General features: G+C 42.7%; 1 long non-coding RNA gene across 1 annotated transcript; it reads left to right on the top strand.

The window, feature by feature from the left end:
• The first annotated feature begins 2,314 nt into the window (after positions 1-2,314).
• LOC109785879 (uncharacterized) lies at positions 2,315-4,497 on the top strand. Its single transcript, XR_002238193.4, has 5 exons — positions 2,315-3,064; positions 3,151-3,198; positions 3,399-3,443; positions 3,662-3,706; positions 3,785-4,497. It is a non-coding gene; the product is annotated as an uncharacterized lncRNA (long non-coding RNA).
• The last annotated feature ends 18,560 nt before the right edge of the window (positions 4,498-23,057 follow it).

Genomic DNA, 23,057 nt, shown 5'->3' with positions numbered 1-23,057 from the left:
GCTTTTGCAACTATTGCTATCGCCTAGCGATAAAGTAAAGCAATTATATGGCACTTGCATCTTATACAATAAAGAGACAACCATAAGGCTCCTACCAGTTGCCGATAACTTTACAAAACATGATCATCTCATACAAAAATTTATATATCATCACGTCTTGACCATATCACATCACAACATGCCCTGCAAAAACAAGTTAGACGTCCTCTACTTTGTTGTTGCAAGTTTTACATGGCTGCTATGGGCTTAGCAAGAACCGTTCTTACCTACGTATCAAAACCACAACGATTTTTCGTCAAGTGTGCTATTTTAACCTTCAACAAGGACCGGGCGTAGTCTCACTCGATTCAACTAAAGTTGGAGAAACTGACACCCGCCAGCCACCTGTGCGCAAAGCACGTCGGTAGAACCAGTCTCGCGTAAGCGTACGCGTAATGTTGGTCCAGGCTGCTTCATCCAACAATACCGCCGAATAAAGTATGACATGTTGGTAAGCAATATGACTATTATCGCCCACAACTCTTTGTGTTCTAATCATGCATATAACATCTACGCATAGACCTGGCTCTGATACCACTGTTGGGAAACGTAGTAATTTCAAAAATAATTCTACGATCACGCAAGATCTATCTAGGTGATGCATAACAACGAGCGAGGAGAGTGTGTCCACATACCCTCGTAGACCGAAAGTGAAGCGTTTTATCAACGCGGTTGATGTACTCGTACGTCTTCACGATCCGACCGATCCAAGTACCGAATGTACGGCACCTCCGTGTTCAGCACACGTTCAGCTCGATGACGTCCCACGAACTCTTGATCCATTTGAGGTCGAGGGAGAGTTCCGTCAGCACGACGGCGTGGCGACGGTGATGATGAAGTTACCGGTGCAGGGCTTCGTTTAAGCACTACGATGATATGACCGAGGTGTGTAACTGTGGAGGGGGGCACCACACACGGCTAAGACAAATCTTGGAGTACCTTTGGGGTGCCCCTGGCCACGTATATAAAGGAGGGAGGGAGAGAGACCGGCCCTAGGGGGCGCGCCAAGTGTGGGGAGTCCTACTAGGACTCCCAAGTCCTAGTAGGATTCCCCTTTCCTTTTCGGAGTAGGAGAGAAGGAAAGAGGGAAAGAGGAAGGGAGTAGGAAAGGGCAAGGGGGGGCGCCACCCCTTTCCCCTAGTCCAATTCGGACCCATGGGGGGGTGTGCCTCCTTCCCATTGGCCTGCGTCCTCTATTCCCGTATGGCCCAATAAGGCCCAATACTTCTCCCGGTGAATTCCTGTAACTCCCTGGTACTCCGAAAAATACCCGAATCACTCGGAACCTTTCTGATGTCCGAATATAGCCTTCCAATATATGAATCTTTACCTCTTGACCATTTCGAAACTCCTCTTCATGTCCCCGATCTCATCCGGTCCTCTTGAACATTTATTATGATATGGTATCATGATATGATACTCAACCCTCTTCTTTATTTAATTGTATGCCATCTATCAAAATTACTTAGTTGGCATGCATGATACTAGTTATGATACTACCATTACGACTAACCTATGGCAACCAGTCTCTGAATAGACCGAGCACATGTAGGATGTAGTCTCTAGTAATGATCAGATATACTTCAGAACAGGTTGATAGGGCATAGTCGTCCAGCGAGGGATCTAGCTTGAAACCTTACATGTCGCTCGGGGACTTTTCTAGATGACCATGCTCTGCACCACGGGACAGCGATGGTTGCGTTCATTTTGTTATGTAGAGGTCTGATATATGCTCAGCACACCTGTATCATCTTGATATAACCATGGAATGAAAGTGTCATTTATCGAAAAAGAAACTATTGAGAATTACTTTGTCTCCTTCCCTGGAAGAAATACCAAGCTCATTTTGTACTTGTTAATTAGCAAACTGCCCAATACATAATCAGGAAATATATCATGCAAATTATACACGTAAGACTTGACTGGATGTATTGAAAAATTAATTTTATTCCAACTTGGAAGGATCAAGGAAAAAACTACCATATATATGCACATCGGCTAGTCAAATGAAGGAAAATTCCGCCATAATAGTTAGACCATCTGCATACCAGTAGCTGTTTATGTAGAATATCAAGACCTAGTAGCTAGTTAGAGAGCTATTGCATTAACTCCCAAAAGACTTTACCTAAGAAAACTCTCAAACGACTTGTGCTAATTTAAGTGGCATGATCAACGAAATTACACTCGACCAGACTCTTGCGAGACATTCACACATTGAGTGGATTCGTTCATACATATCGTGTTGTTTTCTAGTAATATATATTTTTGTGCATTTTTCATTAACATATATAGTTTGGGCAGATACATGTTTTTTAGGTGAACTACTGTGGATATTATTTTTTTGCGGGTTGAACTACTGCGGATACTAGCCAGCCTGAACCATGTACAAGCGGACCACAACATATGTCACTTGACAGGACAATAGTATATTTGCTAGGTTTAGCCATGTTCAGGGAACTGAACTTTAGAGTGCATTACTGAGGGGTAGAAACAACATCTGAATCTACTTTCGAATAATTATCCATTTACTGTGCGTATGTAGCTAGGTTACTCTCGCCTTTTGGTCTGTTTGGACATCATCCAGTTTCACTTATTTCCATCTGAACTGCTATTCTGATATAATTATAAATAGTAATGGAACCCAGCTCCCATTTGGTAGGCATATGCAAAAAAAAAAAATCCCTGTAACTCTGAACTGCTTATGTGATATATGCATAGACTGGGCAAAAACCCTGGTCAAATTGAAGATTTAATGACAGTGGCACTCGTATGAATTTATGCATGTATACATCTGTCTAATTAATCAGTTTTGTAAATAGATAATATATAAAATATTTCCTGAAGAGATGTCATGATCGTCCTAATTAAATGCAATTTCTAGGTTTTTTCCATGCGTAAGCCTATAACAAGCGAACTTTTTTCAAGCATTTGGCAATCCACAGGCCACAGCTCAAACTTGCTGAACACGCCTAGTTAGGGATCAAGGCCTCTCTTACTCCAAACAACATGCCGCCCAAGTCGAAGGGTGAGCTAGCTAGTTAACCTCCAGCTATCATAGTTCCGTTCATTAACCAATTAAATTAAAGTTTATATCTTTTTATTGCCATTCAGCGTCGAGTAATAAAGGTCCTATGCCTGGACTGGAAACTTATGCGCAAGGTTCTCATCGACTCTATCTTCATCGCAGCCTCTCCAAATTTGGCCTTCTGTTACATTGAAAAGCATAACCGGTCTCCTAACATCTTAATCACATGCATGAATGCAAACTGATTGATTTTCATATCCATGTAGTACTAGTGTTTGATTGATTTTCATATCCGTGTAGTACTAGTGTTTGATTGATTGATATTGCCGTGCAGGGAAACCACCAGCGCCTGTGCAGAAACCACCTGCTTCTAATGGTGGTTAGTAGTACTCCAGCACTCGAGATTACATTACTTTAGTCTCTAAGTAAGAGTAGCTACTAAGCTAACATACCGATCGTCGTGTGCATGCATGCACCATCGTCGATGTCGGCCTACCTTTTTGATCTAGCTTCTTTTCCTCGTTCTCCAAAAGATTTCTGTTGCACTTTCTCTTGACATGACCAATTGTTGTCTCTTATGCGTTCGCATGCATGCAGAAAAGAAGAAAGATAAAGCACTAAGAAACAAGCCGGATAAAGATGGTAGATATATATTCGTCTGCATATAATTCATGTGGCGCTGCTGAAACCTGATGTACAGAAATTTTATTTTAATTTCAGGCAAGGATACAAGTACTTCCAATTAATCGGCAAATTCAGGATCCAGATATAAAATAATTCTCTTGTTTGGATTTATCGATGCCGAAGAAGTATGATATGAGAATCTACTGCAGACTTGCTAGTATTTATTAGTAAGTGTTAAGAGGTGGAAAGGAAATATGGATCAATCTATTACGTGTTAGTAGTTTGTACGTGCTTGCTTTGGTGCATTTGTACACTTTCCTAAGTTCATATGTTGGTCTCGTATTCACATGTATTAATAAATTGGGATTGTATTGAGTTTTATCTTGTTTTTTGGCATGGAGTTTATTTTATCCTCATTTTTTTGTTAAAACCTGTGAATTTTATCTTGAGCAGTGTCAGTCTGGATCTTTGACAAACTCTGCATAACATGAATAAATATTCTATCACATCATGAGTTCTCACGAATTGAATACACTTTCTGGAAATTTATGTAATTAACTAGGCAATTACCTGCAAAAAAAGGCAATTGCCTCATGCATTGCAATAGAGTCTTGAACATCAACGGCACTAAAATTTTAATTACTAGTTTTGTACACAATAGCCACAATTTACCTGTAGTTTTATCATTAATATGATTGTGTGGCAGACAAATAGAATTCAATTGCCTCTTGAACCATCACTTATTGGCTTAGCAAAGAAAACATGACTTTATTTGTTAAGCCAATATGATGTGGGGCAAGTTGAGATGGTTTTCAGGACAACCAGTGAGGAAAAACCAATGATTGGGGCGGGGGGGGGGGGGGGGGGATCAAAGGTGAGAGGGGTGGGGGGGATACCCAGAGGTCCGGCGAAGGAAGAGCCAAAGAGGGAACGCTATTACAAAATTATATTACCAAGGTTTTTTCGGTTGGGCAATATGTTGGTGGGCACCGGTTACCAGTAATAGCAGTCAAAATAATGCCCTGAATTATTAAATCAAATTTTAAATTTTGAAAAAATTTGATCTCTTTCTTTCAGTCTAAGCAAACTTTGCCAAAATCGGTGGGGGTACCGGAGGTGCCCTGTAGAGCCGAACCAGGAAAATCACCCAAGAAAAGAAACCCGTGAGTAATACCACAACAAATTACTTCACAATGTAAGCATATGTTCTGTCGCTTGGTGCCTTTCGAATATATAATCACAATCTTTTACTATGATGAATATACCATATAGGTACAATGTTTACACATTTTGCACTAGTGCAAGTCTAACTCATTTTCCCTAATTCACTTGTCGATATTTATCACTAACACTACTACTTTAGTATTTTTCCCGTATCCAGTAAAAAATATTTTTTCCTCGAGAAAGGTCGTTTCTATTAACACGAAATGTAGCACTAAGGGGATACTACACATGATGGGCAACCACACGGCCTCGGCAAAACTACTGTGGAAAGCACATTTATTTGCCCGGAAGCCGCTCCCACCACCACAACGACGCACCACAGTAGTAAAACCCTAACCCTACCTACTAAGCAAGAATAGAAGAACGAGATCCCCCTCCCTCCGGCCGTCGGAGTGCCAAGCGGAGGGAGAAGGACCGGCGCCCTCGCCAGCGGAGATCGGGTATGGAAGTTGGTCACCGCCTGTCTCCCGAGAATAGACAGGGCGAAAACTCAATGGGGGAGTTAAACCACTAGGGCCGTGTAAAGGGATATTAACGTTTGATACCTTTCTACTATATAATCCCAATCTTTTACTGTGATGAATATACCATATAGTTGCAATGGTTACACAATTTGGACTAGTGCAAGTCTAACTCATTTTTTGCGAATTCACTTTCCCATATTTCTTATTGACACTACTACTTTATTATTTGTCCCATATATGTGAAAAATACATTTTTCTTGATAAAGAGTGCTTTTATTAACTCAAAATGTAGCATTAGGGGGATTCTATGCATGATGCATGGACAACCACCTGGCCACTGCATAACTACGATGGAAATGTGAAAAATACATTTTCTTGATAAAGAGTGCTTTTATTAACTCAAAATGTAGCATTAGGGGATGCTACGCATGATGCATGGACAACCACCTGGCCTCTCCATAACTACGATGGAAAGCACATTATGGTTGAAAATTCACTTACCATATATAATGTGCCTTCAATCGTAGCTATGCAGTGGCCAGATGGTTGTCCATGCATCATGCATAGCATCCCCCAAATGCTACATTTTGAGTTAATAAAAGCACTCCTTATCAAGAAAAAATTATTTTTCACATATATGATTCATTTTTTTCCGTTTCAATAATGCGACATGGTCGAGTCAATGCATGCTTTGTTGGACAGGGAACCATCCACTTGTCAATGGATTAAATACTGATTTGCATACCTGTTTTTCTACTGTAACAATAATCAAGCCAATAATAATAAGATTTCTCTGTCATTGGCAATCTTTGTCCCATTGATTGATCTCAGTTGAAGGTTCTGTGCTGAGCTGGTTGTGATTTCACTCGCTGACTTCATACTCCGCGGCTGTGCACATGTACACACGTCCAAATAGATACATATACGTTCCACATGGTTTTACGCCCCTAAGATGTACCATCCCAAATTTTCAATTTGGATGTTATACATAGGTCATTTAGATCTTTACGTTCCACATGGTTTATTTTTTTGGTTTATCTAACTAACGAACGTTCGTTCATTTAGATCTTTAAGTGAACGATTTTCGTTAGATTAGTTCTGTTAGCGAACGTTCGTTCGTTAGTCTTTTCTTTTTATTTTATTTTCGGCCAGGGACCTATCCGCGATTATTTTTATCGCAGATTAGCCCCTGATTTTCAAACGTGCGCAACTTTTTAACCGTTCGTCCAAATCCAGTGAAACCAACGCCAAAATCTTCGTCTCGAACCCCTCTTTCCAGTTAATCAACTTGAACATGGTTTTGACAATTTAAAATTTGGTTTCAAGCAGATTTTAATTCGAATTTCTTTTGATCGTAGTTTGAGTTTCGTAGCTCCGATTTGATTGATTCTTTTTGCAAATCGACGCTCTTCAGTTGAACGTTCAGATTTGATCTTTCTCATCTGAGTCTTACACTTGCATCTATGCTTGAGTGCTTATGTATGCTATTGTTTGTTTGCGATAGAATTTTCGGAGTGCGAAGCATGCTACTACGAGTCTCTAGGGTTTGCAGATCGTCAGCAAGGCAAGTAACACTTTGATCATATTCCTCTATTACCCAGTAATTATGCATTAGTTTCAACCCTCAAACATTGCATGAGTAGGATTAATAACATGTGGGTATTGGGAAGTAGATGATGAGGTTGAACCTATTGTCCTTATTATCAAACCTTGGGAGTTATTTCTACGTTATGCTTATACTGCTATGCTATGCTCGTAGACGTGGATTGGTTGAGTGTATCCTTGACAGATGTGAGAGTTGTTAATTAATGGTTAACTTATGGTGGCTATTTAAACACACATCTCGGTGGATTGGTTGAGGCACCCTGGAGCACCCAGTGGTTGTCTGGGATATCCCGGAGTACCAGTGTGATCATCCTATGGTTCGCCACCCAGGCTCAAAGGGATCATAAGATTATTCATGCTAGAAACTTCTGTGTGCAGCCACAAGCCATTATGGGCTCTGGCATAGTTGAGTATGTTGTGTGACCTCTTTCAGTGGTAGGCTAGCAGATGTAGGGGAAAGTAGGTGTAACTGTCTACCCAGAGTAAAGAGCTAATGCTTCGGAAAGACTGTGTCTCAATCATCCGTTTCTCAAACATCATGTAATGCGATAAATTCAACGGAGGAGATCGAGTGTGGTGGGAAAAAGTGCGCAAACCTCTACAGAGTGTACAAACTAATCATGGTTAGCCGTGTCCTCGGTTATGGACATCTTGAGTATCTAGTTCTTGAATTATCATGTTGATCTCATCACTCTAAATTAATTTGTTGGGTTATTAATATTAATACTGTTTAATTGGGATTGAGTTGGAGGAACCTTCCCAATGTTTATCAACTACCATGATAGTTAAACAAAATATATATTCCTTTGTTGTAGGGAAAAATTGGCTTTTCGCAAAAACATGATAACCATAGAGCCTCCACCAGCCATATATGCATGTAGTGTTAGCATTTACCTTGTTCATTGCTCTACCGTGTTATTTTGCAAGCATATTCCATGTGCTAACCCGTTCCGGGCTGCAACGTATTATGTTGCAGACTTTTGAGACGAAGATTAAGGTGCGCTAGGTCATTGTCGTGCACTCAGCTATGCCGTTGGAGTTGATGGACTCATTTACCTTTGATGCTTCCGCAGTTATCTTATTTAGATGGCCTTAAGCCATATTATTGTAATAAGTTCTCTTTTGAGACATTCGATGTAATAAGTGTGTGATTGCACTTTGTTATAAATCCTTCAAGTACTGTGTGTGTCAACATTACCGATCCAGAGATGACACTTATACACAGAGATTTGACCGTTTGAGGTCGGATCGCTACATAAGAGCAACTCTAGCAGACCCGCAAAAATTTCACCCGCAAAACGCGTTTGCGGTTCTACGAAGATCGTGTTTGCGGGTCGAAAACTTGCGCAGCCGAACAGAAACCGTATCTAAACCTGCATAATTTGAAAAACCACTTTCGCGGGAGAAATTGCACAAACATAGTTCATCACATGATCAACAAACTACAAGCATAGTTATACTACATACTACGTTAAACTAGTACTAGAGGGGTTCGGATCAGACGGCGGCGAGGTCGCGGCAAATGGACGACGCCGTGGACGAGAAGGACGCTCAATCCTCCTCGCCGGAGCTGCATAGGTCGACGTACTTCACCGCCTGCTTCTCACGGATGCGGCGCCACTCCTCGGCCTTCTCCTTGGCCGCGAGGTTGGCGGCGACCGCCTGCCGCCACTGGAGGTCTTCGAGCTCCTCGGCATGGCGCCGGCGCTCCGCCTCCTCGCGCAAGCTCCGCTCGTCGATGGCGGCCGCAACGGCGTCGACGTCCGCGACGTAGTCTTCTAGCCCGACGACTCCGCGGCGGCCGAGTGGAGCGGGCTCCTCGGGCTCCTCCTTCACGGGGACGAAGGCGAACGGCGTCGGCTCCTCCTCGTCCTCCGACCACTCCCTCTTCACGGGGAGAAAGCCCGTGCCGGAGGACGAGGAGGAGCTCCCGGCGTACGAAGACCTCGCGAAGGAGAAGGACGCGCGCCGGCGGCCGTACTCCTCCGTCTCGCTCCGCTGGAAGCTCGGCGGCGGCGACATGCCGCGGTTGGTCCACTTCCGGGCGTCGCGCTTCCTCGCGCGTCCGACCGGATGCGCCGCTCGCGCTCCGGGTCCCTTCCACCGCCGGATGTGCTGCTCCACATTCGGCCCCACATGGCGGCTGCAGGCGGGCCGGTGGTCGGCGGCGGCGACAAATGTGGAGAGGGGGAAGGGGAATCGCGTGGCTCGGCGGCGGGGGGGATAGGGTTTGGACCCGCAAACGAGTCGCGGAACCACGGTTATAGCGGTCGGGGCGTGCGGTTTGCGGGCCGTGGCAAAAAATTTAGCAGGCGGGCGAGTATGCGGGCTCTGTTCTAGTCGGAAAATTGGGCCAAGCCCGCATACTCGCCGGAATTTTGCGGGTCTGCGTGTTTTGCGGGGTCTGCTAGAGTTCCTCTAAGTTGTAGAGGCTACTTAGAAAACTCCATCTTTTCATGTTCAAGTGGAATGTATCTCATGTTCAAGTGGAATGTATATCAATTTGGACATGTGTACGTGTGCACAGCCGCGGAGTATGAAGTCAGCAAGTGAAATCACAACCACCTCAGCACAGAAAGTTCAGCTGAGATCAATTAATGGGGCAAAGATTGCCAATGACCGAGAAATCTTATTATTATTGGCTTGACTATTATAACAGTAGAAAAACAGGTATGCAAATCAGTATTTATTCCATTGATCCATGGACAAGTGGATGGTTCCGTGTCCGACAAAGCATGCATTGACTCGATCATGTCGCATTATTGAAACGGAAAAATGAACCGTAATAATAAGTTGTACTCACTCCATTCCTAAATATAAGTCTTTGTAGAGATTCCTCTAAAAACTGCATACGGATGTATATAGATATATTTTAGAGTGTAGATTCACTCATTTATTTGCTTCATATGTAGTTCATAATGGGATCTTTTAAAAGACTTATATTTAGAAACGGAGGAAGTAGAAGTCACATGTATGCAACTAATCAAGGAATCATCGACCACTCGCATTCTAGGGAACGTTCTGCCGAGTATTACTATTCCTTCTCGTCTTCTAAGACGCCAAATCCTACATAGAAAGGGAGTTGATGGATATAGAGGTTGTGGCAATAGGCTGTGTTCCATATTTATATATGGTGCGTCAAAAAATCTGAAAAATATTCGCACAATTGTACTGTCTCCATTCGGGTTTATAAGTCGATCAGGGATTTTCTCTTCATTTTGACTAACGCAAGATGTGCTATATGCTAAAAAAAATCTTTAGATTCGTTGTCGAATGAAATTTCGGTAGGTATTGCATCACCTAACATTTGAACCGGACCCTTGTCGAAATACATGACCATAGGCAGTTTCTAGAGTCCTTATTTATGAAGAAACCCTGCCTCGGGTTGGATTCGGCCCGCTCTTAGGACTAGCCAAATTTTCCCTGCCCCACCATAAATATTGTCACAGGGGTTCGTTTAGGTCGGATTTATTTATTTAACTAGATGATAACCCGCGCGTTGCTGCGGAAATTTTTTAACACATAATGATAGAGCTAATATTCGACAACATCATGTGGTTCAAATGTTCAATAAATAGTACTAACCCAAATAGAAATAGTATAATTAAAGGAAGTCAAGTATAAGTAAATGGGGATGAACAAATCGACAAGGAGAAAACCGACAAAAGAATATGCAAACATGTCCAGGTTAGAGGAGGCGCGCGATAAGCTTACGTATTGCAAGTAAGAAGGGTATGACTAATCAGAAACATACACACTATTATACGGAACAAATTGTGTCGTTTGACCTTTTTCTACAAAAGTAGTCTACATGACACACAAGAAAACCAACATTAATATATTAAAGATCCTCCAAAAAACATTAATATATTAAAGAAATTACACAGAGAAAAATGACTGTAACCCATTATACTTTGTGACTGGGTAACTTTTTTTTCAGGAATATTTATCTGGTGCCCTGTGACGACCACTAGATGGCAGAGTAGACGCCATAAGATAGCTGGGTCACATAAATGAAGTCCATATCAGTGCATATGTGCGAGGGTGTCCATGGCCGTGTCTGGGCATGGACGTCGGATGGCTGGGAGACAGAGCATGTAGCCGATGCGGTGTGTGTGCATAGTTCAGGCGTACGTGTTGGCCGGGTGCTGATGCATGACTCCAGGCTCTCGTGTGTGCATGGCAAACCGCCGATGCGTCTGTCTGCATGACCTGGGCGCTTGTGCATGGACGAACTCCACTCCAACTCTATCACACTCTCCATGAAGACGCACACGTCCATGTGTGTGCACACACGAATGCGAGGACACATATGCCCCATGAGCTTGCATATGCTCCGTGGACACCGGGAGAGCAAGCATAAAATAAAATAAATAAAAACTGGTGGAGAGGCCTATGAAAAACTGGTGATGTTGATCGTGCTCCGGTCTGGTCAATAAAAATTATGGAGTTAGTTTAGCGATTACATAGGCGCACCATCGTCTCACATTCTAGTCGGATCTTCAAAGTCAACTCCGGCCAAATCAACATGTATTTCTCTTCAAAAGATCAGGACACCCTTGTACGTATTACATGCCATGGATAGGAGGAGAAATGGAGATGGAAGGTGGACCTTGGGGGAGGGTGATGTGACGAGTTCTCCAACCTGACACACATATAGCAGAAAACACGAATGGAAACGTGCAAAGATTACCGACCTATGTAAAACTGGTGGAGAGGCCTATGAGCTAGATACGCGCAATTTAGAAGAAGATGCCGAGGGTGATTTTGGTGAGGCGCTCGGGCAGGTAGGCAGCGATGCCATTGCAGAGTTGCAATCACCTTTTTCTTGCAGCCCTACTGCCTCTTGCTTTGTTCCAGTATTGTGTGTGTCGTCAACAATGTGTGCTATGGTGGGAGACAATGACAGAGTTGGAACCTGGAAGCAGGGGTAGGGAGTCGAGCGGGCAATTTGTTGTTGGGGACGTCAATGATGTGGATGCGCGGGAAGTCCAGGTGTTTCAAGAAAGGGGCCGATGTTGGAGGAAGCGGTGAAACAAAAAGGCGAAAGCCCACTAGATCAGAACCCACGATGCAAACGGGACAGCTGCTGTAAGCCTAAATTATTATCATTCGTAATTTATTTTACTCAATACTAAAGTAGGGTTTCCTTAATACTAACACGTAAACATGGCACCTCAATATGTCATCATGCATTGAAAAAATATTAGTCATTTTCAATCTATTATGCCACTTGTATTAAATAAATATTTTACAGACATATAGTAAATCATATATATTTAAAGTTTCCGTTATCGCATTACTAATCGAAATGTCAACGTTTCAGTCCAACAAGCTTTTTTGGGGGTGGGGGGGGGGGGGGGGGGGGGCGTCATTGCACAGGACACTATCATGTCATGTGTATCTAGAAACATGGTTTGTGCTTTGCATACAATTTCTGAGTGGAAGAACAAAGACGGGATATCGTGATACCCATATTAGACTATCTACTACTCTGCCGGCTCCGTCCGTGGGTGTGTTCAAGGAGGTCGCACTCTACCGGTGGAAGTACTAATTACACTTGGGGCATTAGGTAGGTCACCGCTTGTCTCATCTTACATCATGTATGTCATTTAGATATAGAAACATATTGTGCAATGAATTATCTCTTTGTGTTATATCTGGCAGTTAATATTTCATGCTCCTAAAATTGTGGAATGATTAAACTGAACTAGAAATATATATATAGCTAAAAATGCCATCTTTTACAATAGATGGAACTATCTTATCTTTCTAAGTGAGAGATCATCTCTTAGCTAAGAGAAGGCAAATATTTTCTCATTTCTCTCTCATCCAACTCAATAATTATCCTGTGGGGCATTGCTAAGATAGCGACATTGACAAACCCTAATTGACCAATTAATAATCATGAACGTATATCGTCCAAATACTACACGTAAAAGGCTTGACTTGATGTGTTGAGAAATTAAATTTTACTCTGATCTGCAACAACCAAGGAAACATCTACCATATATATACACATCATCTAGTCAAATAAAGAAAAATTGGGCCATGACAGTTATTTATACCATCTGCATACCAATAGCTGTCTATGAAGAATATCAAGACCTAGCTAGCCAGAGAGTTATTACATTAAGACTTGTGCTAATTTGACGGCAAGATCAAGGAAATTACACACGACCAGACCCTTATGGCAGGATATTATGTTCACACCATGAGAAATACATGGTTTTCCTAAATAATGAACCCGCAGTTATTACTATGTTTTGTTAAACCATGAAAAGCCAATACCATGGTATCTGTTTTTCAATAATGCGACATGGTCGAGTCAATGCATGCTTTGTCGGACAGGGAACCATCCACTTGTCCATGGATCAATGGATTAAATACTGCTTTGCATACCTGTTTTTCTACTGTAACAATAATCAAGCCAATAATAATAAGATTTCTCTGTCATTGGCAATCTTTGTCCCATTAATTGATCTCAGTTGAAGGTTCTGTGCTGATCTGGTTGTGATTTCACTCGCTGACTTCATACTCCGCGGCTGTGCACACGTACATACGTCCAAATAGATACATATACGTTCCACCTGGTTTTACGCCCCTAAGTTGTAGAGGCCACTTAGAAAACTCCATCTTCTCATGTTCAAGTGGAATGTATCTCATGTTCAAGTGGAATGTATATCAATTTGGACGTGTGTACGTGTGCACAGCCGCGGAGTATGAAGTAATCACAACCAGCTCAGCACAGAAAGTTCAGCTGAGATCAATTAATGGGGCAAAGATTGCCAACGACCGAGAAATTTTATTATTATTGGCTTGATTATTATTACAGTAGAAAAACAGGTATGCAAATCAGTATTTATTCCATTGATCCATGGACAACTGGATGGTTCCCTCTCCGACAAAGCATGCATTGACTCGATCATGTAACATTATTGAAACGGAAAAATGAACCGTAATAATAAGTTGTACTCACTCCGTTCCTAAATATAAGTCTTTGTAGAGATTCCTCTACAAACTACATACGGATGTATATAGACATATTTTAGATTGTAGATTCACTCATTTTGCTTCATATGTAGTCCACTATGGGATCTCTTAAAAGACTAATATTTAGAAACAGAGGGAGTAGAAGTCGCATGTATGCAACTAATCAAGGAGCCATCGACCAATCGCATTCTAGGGAACGTTCTGCCGAGTATATTATTCCTTCTCGTCTTCTAAGATGCCAAATACTACATAGAAAGGGAGTTGATGGACATAGAGGTTGTGGCAGTAGGTTGTGTTCCATATTTATATATGGTGCGTCAAAAAATCTGAAAAGTATTCGCACAATTTATTGTCTCCATTCGGGTTTATAAGTCGATGAGGGATGTTCTGTTCATTTTGACTAACGAAAGATATGCTATATGCTAAAAAAATCTTTAGATTCGTTGTCGAATGAAGTTTCTGTAGGTATTGCATCACCTAACATTTGAACCAGACCCTTGTCGAAATAGATGACCATAGGCGGTTTCTAGAGTCCTTATTCATGAAGAAACCCTACCTCGGGTTGGATTCGGGCCGCTCTTAGGACTAGCCAAATTTTCCCTGCCCCACCATAAATATTGTCACAGGGGTTCGTTTAGGTCGGATTTGTTTATTTAATACTCAACACAACTGCAACTGTGTGTACTTTGTTTGTGCCTAACACAAACCAAGACCACTTTATCTATATTCACAATATCCAGATTACATAGTATAGTTCGATTGCTTCAAGAAATTAGACCTTCATGGTGATGTTGATTGTGCTCCGGCCTGGTCAATAAAAATTATGGAGTTAGTTTAGTGATTACATAGGCGCACCATCGTCTCACATTCTAGTCGGATCTTCAAAGTCAACTCCGGCCAAATCAACATGTATTTCTCTTCGAAAGATCAGGACACCCTTGTACGTATTACATGCCATGGATAGGAGGAGAAATGGAGATGGAAGGTGGACCTTGGGGGAGGGTGATGTGACGAGTTCTCCAACCTGACACACATATAGCAGAAAACACAAATGGAAACGTGCAAAGGTTACCGACCTATGTAAAACTGGTGGAGAGGCCTATGAGCTAGATACGCGCAATCTAGAAGAAGATGCCGAGGGTGATTTTGGTGAGGCGCTCGGGCAGGTAGGCAGCGATGCAGTTGCAAAGTTGCAATCACCTTCTTCTTGGAGCCCTGCTACCTCTTGCTTTGCTCCAGTATTGCGTGCGCCGTCAACAATGTGTGCTATGGTGGGAGACAATGACAGAGTTGGAACCTAGAAGCAAGGGTAGGGAGCCGAGCGGTCAATTTGTTGTTGGGGACGTCGATGATGTGGATGCGCAGGAAGTCCAGGTGTTTTAAGAAAGGGGCCGATGTTGGAGGAAGCGGTGAAACAAAAAGGCGAAAGCCCACTAGATCAGAACCCACGATGCAAACGGGACAACGGCTATAAGCCTAAATTATTATCATTCGTAATTTATTTTACTCCCTCTGTCTAGGTGTATAAGTCATCTTAGGTTGTGCATCGCGACCAAATGCTGAGGGAAAAATGAGAGAACTTAATGTTTTTTTGCTAGTTAGAGAACTTAATGTTTTTTGCTAGTTAATAGCATTGCATGCAATGAATTAACCACTGCATGTCATGTTTGAAAGATTCAAGTCATTAAAAGCATGCACGGCCCACATCTCTTATTGGTTGATATGTCACGAAACAAGAAACGAGGAGGGAGTTAATGTTCCGTGTCTAAGTGTTTTGGGATTATTTGGTTTTCGTAAGTTACTTACACACCTAAACGGAGGGAGTACTCAATACTAAAGTAGGTGATCCTTAATACGAACGCGTAAACATGGCACCTCAATATGTCATCATGCATTGAAGAAAGATGTCATTTTCAATCTATTATGCCACTTGTATTAAATAAATATTTTATAGACATATAGTAAATCATATATATTTAAAGTTTTTGAAGTACTAATTACACTTGGGGCATTAGGTAGGTCACCACTTGTCTCATCTTACATCATGTATGTCATTTAGATATAGAAACATATTGTACAATGAATTATCTCTTTGTGTTATATCTGGCAGTTAATATTTCATGCTCCTAAAATTGTGGAATGATTAAAACTGAACTAGAAATATATATAGCTAAAAATGCCATCTTTTACAACAGATAGAACTATCTTATCTTTCTTAGTGAGAGATCATCTCTTAGCTAAGAGAAGGCAAGCTCTTTTCTCATTTCTCTCTCATACAACTCAATAATTATCCTGTGGGGCATTGCTAAGATAGCGACATTGACAAACCCTAACTGACCAATTAATGATCATGAACATATACCGTCCAAATTCTACACGTAAAAGACTTGACTTGATGTATTGAGAAATTAAATTTTTACTCTGATCTGCAACGACCAAGGAAACATCTACCATATATGTACACATCATCTAGCCAATCAAGAAAAATTGCGCCATGACAGTTATCTATACCATCTGCATACCAATAGCTGTCTATGAAGAATATCAAGACCTAGCTAGCCAGAGAGCTATTACATTAAGACTTGTGCTAATTTGATGGCAAGATCAAGGAAATTACACACGACCAGACCCTTATGGCAGGATATTATGTTCACACCATGAGAAATACATGGTTTTCCTAAATAATGAACCCGCATGCAGTTTCTACTATGTTTTGTTAAACTATGAAAAGCCAATACCATGGTATATGTTTTCCCTCTTGTCCATGCGTATAAGGAAGGAGTAGTACATTTTTCTTCAGTTTGGAAACGTGTCTGCTTTTTAGGTGAAATATGGTGGACATTTGCCATCCTGAACTATGGACACCAGGATCACCTCCACATGTGACGGAAAATAGTACATTTCCCTCTTGGTTTGTCACGGAACTGAATTATATAAGGCGCATTATTGAAAGGTGAAAAAACTGTTAATACACTTCCAAATAATTATCCGTTTTATTCTGTGTAATTTCTGGTTGCATACGCGATATAAATTTTCTTGACTGAGCACATCCTAGCAAATCTAACTAGATCAAATTAAAGATTCAATGACACTGCCACCGATGAGAATGTATACATCAGCACAATTAATTAGTTCTGCAAATAGAGTGGAATATACAGTTTTTCCTCGAGAGACGTCATGATCGTCCTAATTACATGCAACTTCTACGATTTCACAATCCTTATAAGCCTATAAAAGGCGAACTTTTCCCAAGCGTTTGGCCATCAATAGCTCAAACTTGCTGCAGACGCCCAGTTAAGAATCAAGGCCTCTCCAAGTCCAAACAACATGTCCACCAAGGGCGGTAAGCTAATTAACCTCCACTTATCATAACAGTATATTGCGTGCATGCAGACTAGCTCTATTTATATCTTCTGACACGCCATATATATGCAGTGCCTCTACTGAAAACTAATTCAGATGACACTGCCACGTATGTTGCACCACCAGGTGGCTCAGCATCGCCTTCTGACGATGGTTAGTACCGGCCGCCGATCTCAATTGCTCATTTGAGTAGTACTATCCCAGTCCCATTTTAACCAATTAAATTTCGTATCAATTATTTTTTATGCAGTGATGCATACTAAAGATGTGCCTGGACTGAAAAATTCTGACGCCAGGAAGAAAGGTATTCATCCTGTTGGATACTATCACCATCGCTAGCCTCTCCAAATTTGTCTCATGTTACATTGATAAGCATAGCCAGCCTCCTAACATCTTAATCCCATGCATGCATGCAACTGGTTAAACTGATCGTATCCGTATACTACTCTCTAATTGATTGATATTGCCGTGCAGTTGTGACACCACATAAAGCACCTGCACAGCCGGCAGAGGCATCTTCTACTGGTTAGTATACTCAACTACTCAAACATTCAAGCTTACTATTACGTCTCCAAGCAAGAGCAGCTACTGAGCTACATACTCGATCGTCGTGTGCATGCATGCATGCCCCATCATCCACGTCGGACTTGTTTCGATTCCCTGCCCACCTTTTGAACTAGCTTTAGCATCCCTGTTCTCCAAAAGACTTCAGCTAATCTTTTTCTTCCATGACCAAATAGTCAATGGATTCTCTAATGTTTGTCTCTTGTAATTTTGCATGTGTGCAGGTGCAGCAGCTAAAGCTACAAGCATTCCACACCGCCGCTGAAGGTATCAAGCAGCACACAACAAAACAAGCCAACCTAGGTATACGAACTATAGTTATTGCATATATTGTGTGTGTGGCTCCGCTGAAACCTGACACGCTGAAATTTTAGTTTGTTAGGCAAGGTTCCAAATTATTCTCAGCGGTGAATTCAGGATTCACATATATATTTTAGTCCTCTCGTGTGGATGGATGAAGAAGAAGAACGACATGATACGTATACTGAAGACTCTAATAGTATGTAAGAAGTTAAGAGGTGGAACAGAAATATGTATCAATCTATTGCATGTTTATAGTTTGTACTTCCTTTGGTGGATTTGTTCACTGCCTTAAGTTGGTATGTTGGTATTGTATTGAATTCACATGTATTAATAAATCTGGATTGTACCGAGTTTATCTTCTTTTTTGCCATGGAATTAATTGTATGTTTTTCTTCTCAAACTTGTGAATTTTATCTTGAGCCATGTCAATACGTAACTTTTATAAGCCCCGCATCAGATAAACAACTAATCTATAACATTGACCTCAAACAAATTGAATACACTTTCATGAAAATTTATGTAAGTAATACAAACATTTTGGGGGGTTGGGAAAAATAACAGGTGACCAGCGATGGGACCAGCTACCAATTATACTTGTAACACCCCGGATGTAACTTTCCATATTTGTAACTCCAACTCTTGCCATTTCCGGCTATGTGTTATGATATTCCCTTCATGGTCGGGTTTTGTTTTCCGTTTTGCATTTTGTTCATGTCATGCATCTCATATCATGTCATCATGTGCATTGCATTTGCATACGTGTTCGTCTCTTGCATCCGAGCATTTTCCCCGTTGTCCGTTTTGCAATCCGGCACTCCCACCTCCTCCGGCGCACCCCTTTTCGTTTTCTTTTCGTGAGCGGGTGTTGAACGTTCTCGGAATGGACCGTGGCTTGCCAAGTGGCCTTGGTATACTACCGGTAGACCACCGGTCAAGTTTCGTTCAATTTGGAGGTCGTTTGGTACTCCAACGGTTAACCGGGTAACCGCAAAGTCCTTTTGTGTGTTGTAGCAAAACCCCCCTCCAAACAGCCCTAAACCCCTCTAAGTCACTTCCATACTCTAGGTCGTTCAATCACGATCGTGTGGGCGAAAACCGTGCTCAATTTGGAGTCTCCCAGCTCCCTATAGCTATATATATATGTGAGCCTCCCCAAAAATTTCCGGATCCCCGAAATCCTAGCCTCTCCCTCCGCGCGACGGACGTGTCCGCCCGGCGCCGGACGAAAACCGCCGCCACCCGCAGCCTATCGGAGGCTGCCACGTGGCGCCATATGCCGCGCCGTCGCCGAGCCCGCGAGGCCCGTGGCCGGCCCCCGCGGCCCATGTCGCCTCCATCGCCGCGCGCCGCCACCCGCTCCCGCGGAGCCGCCCTCCCCGCCGCCCTTCGCCGCCCTCGCCGGCCGCCGCGCCCGAGCCGGCGAGCTCCGCCGTCCGCCGCCGCGGCCCGCTCCCCGCGGCGCGCCGCTCCTCCTCGCCGCGTTCCCCGCCGCCGGCGCCTCCTCCCCGCTCCTCCTCGCCGCCCTCCTCTTCCCCTCCGTCTTCGGCAACTCCGGCGACGAGCTCAGCCCGAGCCCAAGACCGGCGAGCTCGGCCCGATCCAGATCCATCGGAGGTTGACTTCTTCCCTTCCCCGATTTGTTCCAAGTCCCGTAATCTTTTATAATATATGTTCATGTTCATTGCATCATAACTCTCTGCATATAGCTCCGTTTCACGCGTGTAATATATCGAAATGTTTGCCTCGAGATGCTCTTCATTTTGTTCCATTGCACCATGTTCATTTGAGTCCGTTTTGATGCCCAAATCTCTGGTGCAAGAGTGCTAGTTGCTGTTATCTGCTGTTACTTATCAGACCTTGAGGATTTGTTATTTTTGTTGCATTTAATCTGTGCATCCTATGGGCATCAGCTCTACATGTGTTTTGTTGTATGACATGCCATATTTACAGAGGTGTATGCCATGTATTTTTGTGATCTCTATGGTGACTAGCACAAGCATGTAAACTAGGCTCCGTAATGTTTCTGATTTCAGGGACTTGGTGATTTTACCAAGTCTGTGACTGCTCTTATTTTGTTGCTATGTATCCATGTGGCTACAGAGAGATCCATGCTCCTTTTGGAGATTTTCAGTAAGGATGCTTTGATATATTGTTGTAATTGATCCATTCATTCCGTTGTTTGCAATTATGGAGTGCCATAGAATGACTCAATCTTGCTCTATTTTTGCTATAAAATATTTCTGGCAGATTCTTAACATGATATTCAATTTTTCCAAGCTTGTTGTAGTTGTTTCATACATGCTATGTACTTGCTTTTGCCATGGGTAGCTTCATAAACTTGCCATCTTGCTGTAGGTATGCTTGTTTTGTCATGCATTGCATTGTGGTGAGTGCATCAAGCTCACAAAGATGCTTTCATAATGTCTGTTTCTGCCATGCTCTGTTTTCTGCTGTCTGGAACCTGTTAACGAAACTTGCTATGTTTACATGGTTGCCATCATATCTTCTTGTCCTTTTTGGATTATGGTCAGTAAGGGACTTTTGTCATAAGCATTTAGTAAAATACTGCCATGCCTTGTTTTGCCATGTTAAGTTCCTGTAGCATGTTGATTTCATGCTCTAAACATTGCTACCTGATGCTGTTTCAGCCATGTCCAGTAATTTCACCAAGTCTGTGAACCTGCTATCTTTTACACTTTTGCCATGCTTTTTTGAGCCTGTTATGTTGTGATCTAGCCGTAGCTCAGTGTTCATCTTTTGTCAAGCATTTCCTGTAGATTACTGCCATATGCCTTGTTGCTATGTTGGAGTGCTGTAGCATTGTTATTTTTGGATTCTAAGTGCTATCATGCTGTTAATCGCAGATTCGTGTCATTCTTGTTTTGCTTGCCATTTGCAAACCGTGCATCCGTTTCCGGTGATCTTTATATCGATTTCAACCGAAATCTTCTCATCTTTCCAGTGGCATGCTTGGTTTGCCAAGTTACTGCCTTGTTCATCATTTTTCCTCCGGAACACGCATATGCATCGCATATCACATCTCGCATATCATACATGTTGTGCATCATGTTGCTTGTGCATTTCTCGTGATTGATTGCGGTTCCATTGCTTGTGTTCTTGTCTTGGGTAGAGCCGGGAGACGAGTTCGTGAACGAGGAACCTGTTGAGTACGCTTACGAGGATCAAGCTTTCGACAACTCTGAGACCCTTGCAGGCAAGATGACCATACCCTCGAAATCACTTCTATCTTTGCTTTGCTAGTTGTTTGTTCTATTGCCATGTTGTGCTACCTACCACTTGCTATATCATGCCTCCCATATTGCCATGTCAAGCCTCTAACCATCCTTTCCTAGCTAACCGTTGTTTGGCTAAGTTACCGTTTTTGCTCAGCCCTTCTTATAGTGTTGCTAGTTGCAGGTGAAGATGAAGTTTGTTCCATGTTAGAACATGGATATGTTGGGATATCACAATATCTCTTATTTAATTAATGCATCTATATATTTGGTAAAGGGTGGAAGGCTCGGCCTTATGCCTGGTGTTTTGTTCCACTCTTGCCGCCCTAGTTTCCGTCATACCGGTATTATGTTCCTTGAGTTTGCGTTCCTTACGCGGTTGGGTGATTTATGGGACCCCCTTGACAGTTCGCCTTGAATAAAACTCCTCCAGCAAGGCCCAACTTTGGTTTTACCATTTGCCACCTAAGCCTTTTCCCCCGGGTTTTCGTGAGCCCGGGGGTCATCTTTATTTAAACCCCCGGGCCAGTGCTCCTCTGAGTATTGGTCCAACCTGTCAGTCTCCGGTGGCCACCAGGGGCAACTCTGGGCTCGCCTATCGGAAGCTTGGACAATCCGGTGTGCCCTGAGAACGAGATATGTGCAGCTCCTATCGGGATTTGTCGGCACATTCGGGTGGCTTTGCTGGTCTTGTTTTACCATTGTCGAAATGTCTTGTAAACCGGGATTCCGAGACTGATCGGGTCTTTCTGGGAGAAGGTTTATCCTTCGTTGACCGTGAGAGCTTATGATGGGCTAAGTTGGGACACCCCTGCAGGGTATTATATTTCGAAAGCCGTGCCCGCGGTTATGAGGCAGATGGGAATTTGTTAATGTCCGGTTGTAGAGAACTTGTCACTTGACTTAATTAAAATACATCAACCGCGTGTGTAGCCGTGATGGTCTCTTCTCGGCGGAGTCCGGGAAGTGAACACGGTTTGAGTTATGAATGACGTAAGTAGGAGTTCAGGATCACTTCTTGGTCATTACTAGATGACGACCGTTCCGTTGCTTCTCTTCTCGCTTTCATTTGCGTATGTTAGCCACTATATATGCTTAGTGCCTGCTGCAGCTCCACCTCATTAAACCATCCTTTCCTATAAGCTTAAATAGTCTTGATCGCGCGGGTGTGAGATTGCTGAGTCCTCCTGACTCACAGATTCTACCAAAACAGTTGCAGGTGCCGACGATGCCAGTGCCGATGACGAAACCGAGCTCAAGTGGGAGTTCGACAAGGAACGTGGTCGTTACTATGTTTCGTTTCCTGATGATCAGTAGTGGAGCCCAGTTGGGACGATCGGGGATCTAGCATTTAGGATTATCTTATTTTCATTTGGATTTTGACCGTAGATGGTCTATGTGTGTATTTTGGATGATGTTTGAATCATATTTATGTATTGTGTGAAGTGGCGATTGTAAGCCAACTCTCGTTATCTCATTCTTGTTCATTACATGGGATTGTGTGAAGATGACCCTTCTTGCGACAAAACCACAATGCGGTTATGCCTCTAAGTCGTGCCTCGACACGTGGGAGATATAGCCGCATCGTGGGCGTTACAATACTAGTCAAAATAACACCTG

This window comes from Aegilops tauschii, chromosome 1 (assembly GCF_002575655.3).
Source record: "Aegilops tauschii subsp. strangulata cultivar AL8/78 chromosome 1, Aet v6.0, whole genome shotgun sequence".
NCBI lineage: Eukaryota > Viridiplantae > Streptophyta > Magnoliopsida > Poales > Poaceae > Aegilops > Aegilops tauschii.
The sequence above is the reverse complement of the archived record's forward strand: the minus strand, read 5'-3'. Positions and strand labels throughout refer to the sequence as shown.